The following is a 7389-nucleotide window of genomic DNA, read 5'->3' on the forward strand; positions in this document are numbered from 1 at the left end:
TGCTACTGAAATAGCTCAAAACAAAAACAGAGGATATTTGCGTGGTACGGTGGTCAAAACCTTCGGGAGATTATATAATGAATTTTTTTCGACCAGAAGAAGTATCATGCAAGAAAACGGAGTCCGAAGGGCACACGAGGTGCCCATGAGGTAGGGGGGCGCACCCTCCACCCTCGTGGATGCCTCGTGTCCTTCCCAGACTACTTCTTATTTTCCTATTTTTTCTAAATATTCCAAAACGGAGAAAAATTGTCATTAGAACTGTTTAGGAGTCGGTTTACTTGCTGTACCACATACCTATTCCTTTTCGGGGTATGAAACGTTCTGGAAAGTGTTCCTTATGTATTCCTCCGGGGTCACGGTTTCAATAACATTAGTTTTAACATTTATAGGATTACCTGAGATATAATGTTTGATTCTTTGACCATTCACCACCTTTGGATTTGTCCTTTGAAGTTGTTGATTTTTATGGCACCAGAGCGATAGACCTCCTCGATAATGTAAGGACCTTCCCATTTAGAGAGAAGTTTTCCTACAAAAAATCTTTAACGAGAGTTGAATAGCAACACATAATCACCTACATTAAACTCACACTTTTGTATCCTTTTGTCATGCCATCTGTTGACTTTTTCTTTAAACAGTTCGGCATTCTCATAGGCCTGGGTTCTCCATTCATCAAGTGAGCTAATGTAAAATAGCCTCTTCTCACCGGCAAGTTTGAAATCATAATTGAGCTGTTTAATGGCCCAATATGCCATATGTTCTAGTTCGAGAGGTAAGTGACATGCTTTTCCATAAACCATTTTATACGGAGACATACCCATAGGATTTTTATATGCAGTTCTATAGGCCCATAATGCATCATCAAGTTTCTTGGACCAATTCTTTCTAGATCTATTAATAGTCTTTTGCAGAATTAATTTGAGCTCTCTATTACTAAGTTCTACTTGACCACTGGACTGCGGGTGATATGGAGATGCAATTCTATGATTAACATCATACTTAGCAAGCATTTTACGAAAAGCACCATGAGCAAAATGTGAACCACCATTAGTCACTAAATATCTAGGGACTCCAAACCTCAAAAAATAACTTCTTTAAACATCTTAATAGAGGTGTTATGATCAGCACTACTAGTTGGAATAGCTTCTACCCACTTAGTAACGTAATCAACAGCAACTAAAATATGTGTATAGCCATTAGAGGAAGGAAACGGTCCCATATAATAAAGCCCCAACATCGAATGGTTCAGTAACGAGTGAATAATTCATAGGCATTTCTTGACGTCTACTAATATTACCAGTTCTTCGACATTCATCAGAAGATAATACAAACTTACGGGCATCTTTGAAGAGAGTAGGCCAATAAAAACCGGATTGCAATACCTTATGTGCAATTCTATCTCCAGCGTGATGTCCTCCATGAGCTTCAGAGTAACACTTGCATAGGATCTGTTCCTGTTCATGCTCAGGTATACAACGTCTTATAACACCATCTACTCCTTCTTTATAAAGGTGTGGGTCATCCTAGAAGTAATGTCTTAAATCATAGAAAAACTTTTTCTTTTGCTGGTATGTGAAACTAGGTGGTATAAATTTAGAAACAATGTAATTAGCATAATCAGCATACCATGGAGCAGCACGAGAAGCATTTATGACAAGTACTTATTCATCAGGAAAGTTATCATCAATAGGTAGTGGGTCATCAAGAATATTCTCTAACCTAGACAAGTTATCTGCAACGAGGTTCTCAGCTCCCTTTCTATCAATAATATGCAAATCAAATTCTTGTAGCCAGAGAACCCATCTAATAAGTCTAGGTTTAGCATGTTTCTTTTCCATAAGGTATTTAATAGCAGCATGATCAGCATGAACAGTTACTTTTGAATCAACAATATAAGGTCTGAACTTATCACAAGCAAATACAACTGCTAAAAATTCTTTTTCAGTAGTAGCATAATTTCTCTGGGCATTGTCTAGAGTTTTACTAGCATATTGGATAACATTTAATTTCTTATAAACTCTTTGTCCTAGGACAGCACCTATAGCATAATCACTAGCATCACACATAATTTCAAAGGGTAAATTCCAATCAGGTGGCTGAACAATAGGTGCAGAAATCAATGCTTTATTAAGTATTTCAAATGCTGCTACACAATCATCATCAAAGACAAAAGGAACATCTTTTTGTAAGAGATTAGTCAGAGGGACTGGAAATTTTAGATAAGTCCTTAATGAACCTGCTATAAAAACCGGCATGACCAAGGAAAATTCTTATACCTTTAATGTCCTCGGGACATGGCATCTTTTCAATACCATCAACTTTAGCTTTGTCAACTTCAATACCTCTTTCAGAAATCTTATGCCCCAAGAAAATACCTTCATTAACCATAAATTGGCACTTTTCCCAATTCAAGACAAGGTTAGTTTCTTCACGTCTCTGCAAAACTTGATCAAGGTTGCTCAAGCAATCATCAAAAGAAGTTCCATATACAGAGAAATCATTCATGAAAACCTCAACAATCTTTTCACAAGAATCAGAGAATATAGCCATCATGCATCTTTGAAAGGTAGCAGGTGCATTACATAAACCAAAAGGCATACGTCCATAAGCAAAGGTACTAAAAGGGCAAGTAAAAGTGGTCTTTTATTGAACCTCTTTTGACACAGGGATTTGAGAGAAACCGTAATAACCATATAGAAAGCAAAAATGTGTATGTTGGATAATGTTTCTAGCATTTGATCAATAAAAGGTAAAGGGTAATGATCCTTTTTAGTAGCTTTATTTAATTTGCGGAGATCAATTACCATTCTATAACCTGTAATAATTCTTTGTGGGATCAATTCATCTTTATCATTAGGAACAACAGTAATACCTCCCTTCTTAGGGACACAATGGACAGGACTTACCCACGGACTATCAGCAATGGGATAAATTATACCTGCCTCCAGAAGCTTTAGTATTTCTTTCCTTACCACTTCTTTCATCTTAGGATTTAACCGTCGTTGGTGATCAACAACTGGTTTAGCGTCTTTCTCCATTTTTATTTTGTGTTGGCATAAAGTGGGACTAATGCCCTTAAGATCATCAAGAGTATATCCAATAGCAGCACGGTGCTTCTTCAGAGTTTTCAATAATCTCTTTTCTTCATGCTCTGAAAGGTTAGCACTAATAATAACATGATATATCTTTGTCTCATCAAGATAAGCATACTTAAGAGTATCAGGTAACGGTTTAAGCTCAAACACGGGATCACCCTTGGGTGGAGGAGGATCCCCTAGGGTTTCAACAGGCAAGTTGTGTTTCAAAGTACGTCCCTATTTAAACAATACTTCATCTATTTCCCTTCTTTCATTCATAAACATATCATTTTCATGGTCGAGAAAATATTGTTCTAAAGGATCATTATGAGGCACGACACTAGAAGCAAGACCAATAATTTCATCTTTAGTAGGCAATTTCTCGTCACGGGGTTGTCTACGAAATTTAGCAAAGTTGAACTCATGAGACATATCCCCCAAACCAATAGTAACAACATCCTTTCCACCGTCTATCCTAGCATTAACAGTATTGAAGAAGGGTCTACCAAATATGATGGGACAGAAGTCATCTTGTGGGGAACCAAGAACAAGAAAATCAGCGGGATATTTAACTTTCCCACACAAGACTTCAACATCTCTAACAATCCCAACTGGTGAAATAGTTTCTCTATTGGCAAGCTTAATTGTAACATCAATTTCCTCTAACTCAGCAGGTGCAATATCATGCATAATTTCTTTGTATAAGGAATGAGGTATTGCACTTGCATTTTCACCCACATCACATAAGCCATGATAACAATGATCTCCTATTTTAACAGAAATAACTGGCGTGCCTACAACAGATCTCTGTTTATTTTTAGCATCAAGTCTAGCAATTCTAGCAGCTTCATTGCAGAAGTAAATAACATGCCCATCAATATTATCAGCCAAGAGATCTTTAACCATAGCAACACTAGGTTCAACTTTAATTTGCTCAGGGGGTTTGGGTGTCTTAATGTTACTTTTGTTGACCACAGTTGAAGCTTTAGCATGATCCTTTATTCTAACAGGGAAAGGTGGTTTCTGAATATAAGCAGTAGGAACAACAAGATCATTATAAGTGATAGTCTTTTCTTCCACTTTAATAGGTGCAACTGCTGCTCCTTTGGGAGATCAACATGAGTAGCAAAGGATTCACAAAAAGAAGCTACTATCTCAGAGTCAAGTCCATATTTAGTGCTAAATTCACGGAAAACATCAGTATCCATAAAAGATTTAACACAATCAAACTTAGGTTTTATACTTGACTCCTTACCTTTGTCGAGATCCCAATCTCCACTAAATCCCATTTGAATTCAATAGTCTTCATCATAAAAGAGCCAGTACAAGAAGTATCGAGCATGGAGCGATTATTGAGAGAAAGCCAAGCATAAGAATTTTGAATAATCATTGCTCTTGAGAGCTCATGATTGGGGCATGAATATAACATTGACTTAAGCCTCCCCCAAGCTTGAGCGATGCTTTCTCCTTCGCGAGGCCAAAAATTATATATATATAATTACGATCACGATGAACAAGATGCATAGGATAAAACTTCTGATGAAATTCCAATTTCAATCGGTTGTAGTTCCATGATCCCATATCATCACATAGCCTAAACCATGTCAATGCCTCTCCCTTCAAAGATAAAGGGAAGACCTTTTTATTGATAACATCCTCGGGTATACCTGCAAGCTTAAACAATCCACAAACTTCATCCACATAGATTAGGTGCAAATCGGGATGTAATGTTCCATCTCTTGTAAAAGGATTAGCTAGCAGTTTCTCTATCATACCCGAAGGAATTTCAAGGTAAACATTTTCAGTAGGTTCAGTAGGTTGAGGAGCAACTCTTTTCTCTACTGGTCGGGGTGAAGTTACCCAAAACAAGCCCCTCAGAGGATTACTTTTCATAGTAAAAAGTGACAGCAAATTTCAGCACACTATATAAATTTTTCCTTACCAAATTCCACCTACCAAAGGCGCTTCACTCCCCGGCAACGACGCCAGAAAAGAGTCTAGATGACCCACAAGTATAGGGGAACTATCGTAGTCCTTTCGATAAGTAAGAGTGTCGAACCCAACGAGGAGCAGAAGGAAATGACAAGCGGTTTTCAGTAAGGTATTCTCTGCCAGCACTGAAATTATCGGTAACAAATAGTTTTGTGATAAGGTAATTTGTAACGGGTAACAAGTAATGAAAGTAAACAAGGTGCAGCAAGATGGCCCAATCCTTTTGGTAGCAAAGAACAAGCCTGGACAAACTCTTAAATAGAGAAAAGCGCTCCCGAGGACGGAATTATCATCAAACTCGTTTTCATCACGCTCATATGATTCGCGTTCGTTACTTTGATAATTTGGTATGTGGGTGGACCGGTGCTTGGGTACTGCCCTTTCTTGGGAAAGCATCCCACTTATGATTAACCCCTATTGCAAGCATCCGCAACTACAAAAGAAGTATTAAGGTAAACCTAACCATAGCATGAAACATATGGATCCAAATCAGCCCCTTAGGAAGCAACTCATAAACTAGGGTTTAAGCTTCTGTCACTCTAGCAACCCATCATCTACTTATTACTTCACAATGCCTTCCTCTAGGCCCAAATAATGGTGAAGTGTCATGTAGTCGACGTTCGCATAACACCACTAGAGGAAAGACAACATACATCTCATCAAAATATCAAACGAATACCAAATTCACATGACTACTTATAGCAAGACTTCTCCCATGTCCTCGGGAACAAACGTAACTACCCACAAATCATATTCATGTTCATAATCGGAGGGGTATTAATATGCATAAAGGATCTGAACATATGATCTTCCACCAAATAAACCAACTAGCATCAACTACAAGGAGTAATCAACACTACCAGCAACCCACAGGTACCAATCTGAGGCTTTGGGACAAAGATTGGATACAAGAGATGAACTAGGGTTTTACAGGAGATGGTGCTGGTGAAGATGTTGATGGAGATTGACCCCCTCCCGATGAGAGGATCGCTGGTGATGACGATGGTGGTGATTTCCCCGTCCCGGAGGGAAGTTTCCCCGGCAGAACAGCTCTGTCGGAGCCCTAGATTGGTTCCGCCAAGGTTTCGCCTCGTGGCGGTGAAGTTTCTTCCCGAAAGCTTGCTTATGATTTTTTCCAGGGTAAAAGACTTCATATAGTAGAAGATGGGCACCAAAGCCTGCCAGGGGGACCACGAGGCAGTGAGGCGCGCCTAGGGGGGTAGGGCGCGCCCCCCACACTCGTGCCCAGGGTGTGGGCCCCCTCTGGTACTTTCTTCGCTCAGTATTTTTTATTAATTCCAAAAATAACTTCCGTGAAGTTTCAGGACGTTTGGATTTGTGCAGAATAGGTCTCTAATATTTGCTGCTTTTCCAGCCCAGAATTCCAACTGCCGGCATTCTCCCTCTTCATGTAAACCTTGTAATATAAGAGAGAATAGGCATAAGTATTGTGACATAACGTGTAATAACAGCCCATAATGCAATAAATATCGATATAAAAGCATGATGCAAAATGGACGTATCAGTTCGCTGGATTCAAAGGCGATGGCCAGCGAGCCACCATCGGCCCCTCACTCTCCCACGGCCAAGGGCGATGATGAGGTGCTGTCCCAAAGGACCTTCCCGGGCCAGGGTATAACGCCCCGGATCCGATGCGCCAGGTGTCTGCCAGTTATTCTCCGCCATTGCCATGTCATTTGCTTGCGTGTTGCATTTTGCCATGTCATCATATGCATTTCATTTTGCATACGTGTTCGTCTCATGTATCCGAGCATTTTCCCTGTTGTCCGTTTTGCGATCCGACACTCCTATGTTCCCCGGCGCCCCCTTTTACCTCTCTTTTGTGTGCGGGTGTTAAATGTTCTCGGAATGGACCGAGTCTTGCCAAGCAGCCTTGGTACACCACCGGTAGACCGCCTGTCAAGTTTCGTGCCATTTGGAGGTCGTTTGATACTCCAACAGTTAACCGGGTAACCGCAAAAGCCTCTTTTGTGCACAGCCCAACACAACTTCCAAAGTGGCCCAAAACCCAGCAAACTCCCCTCCATGCTCTCGGTCGTTCGATCACGATCGCGTGGCCGAAAACCGCACCTCATTTGGACTCTCCTAGCTCCCTCTACCTATAAAAACGTCCTCCTCCTCCATTTTTCGGATTAAAACCCTAGATCAAATCGCCCCCGCCGCCACCGGACATGTCCAGCCTCACCGGACAGATCCCGCCGCCGCCCGCGACCAACCGGCGTCCGCCACATGGCTCGCCCGGCCGCCCCGCGGCGCCGACCCACCGGGCCTGCCTCCGGCCCTCGCGGCCCGTCCG

The sequence above is a fragment of the Triticum dicoccoides genome, chromosome 6B (genome assembly GCF_002162155.2).
Source record: "Triticum dicoccoides isolate Atlit2015 ecotype Zavitan chromosome 6B, WEW_v2.0, whole genome shotgun sequence".
Taxonomy (NCBI): Eukaryota; Viridiplantae; Streptophyta; class Magnoliopsida; order Poales; family Poaceae; genus Triticum; species Triticum dicoccoides.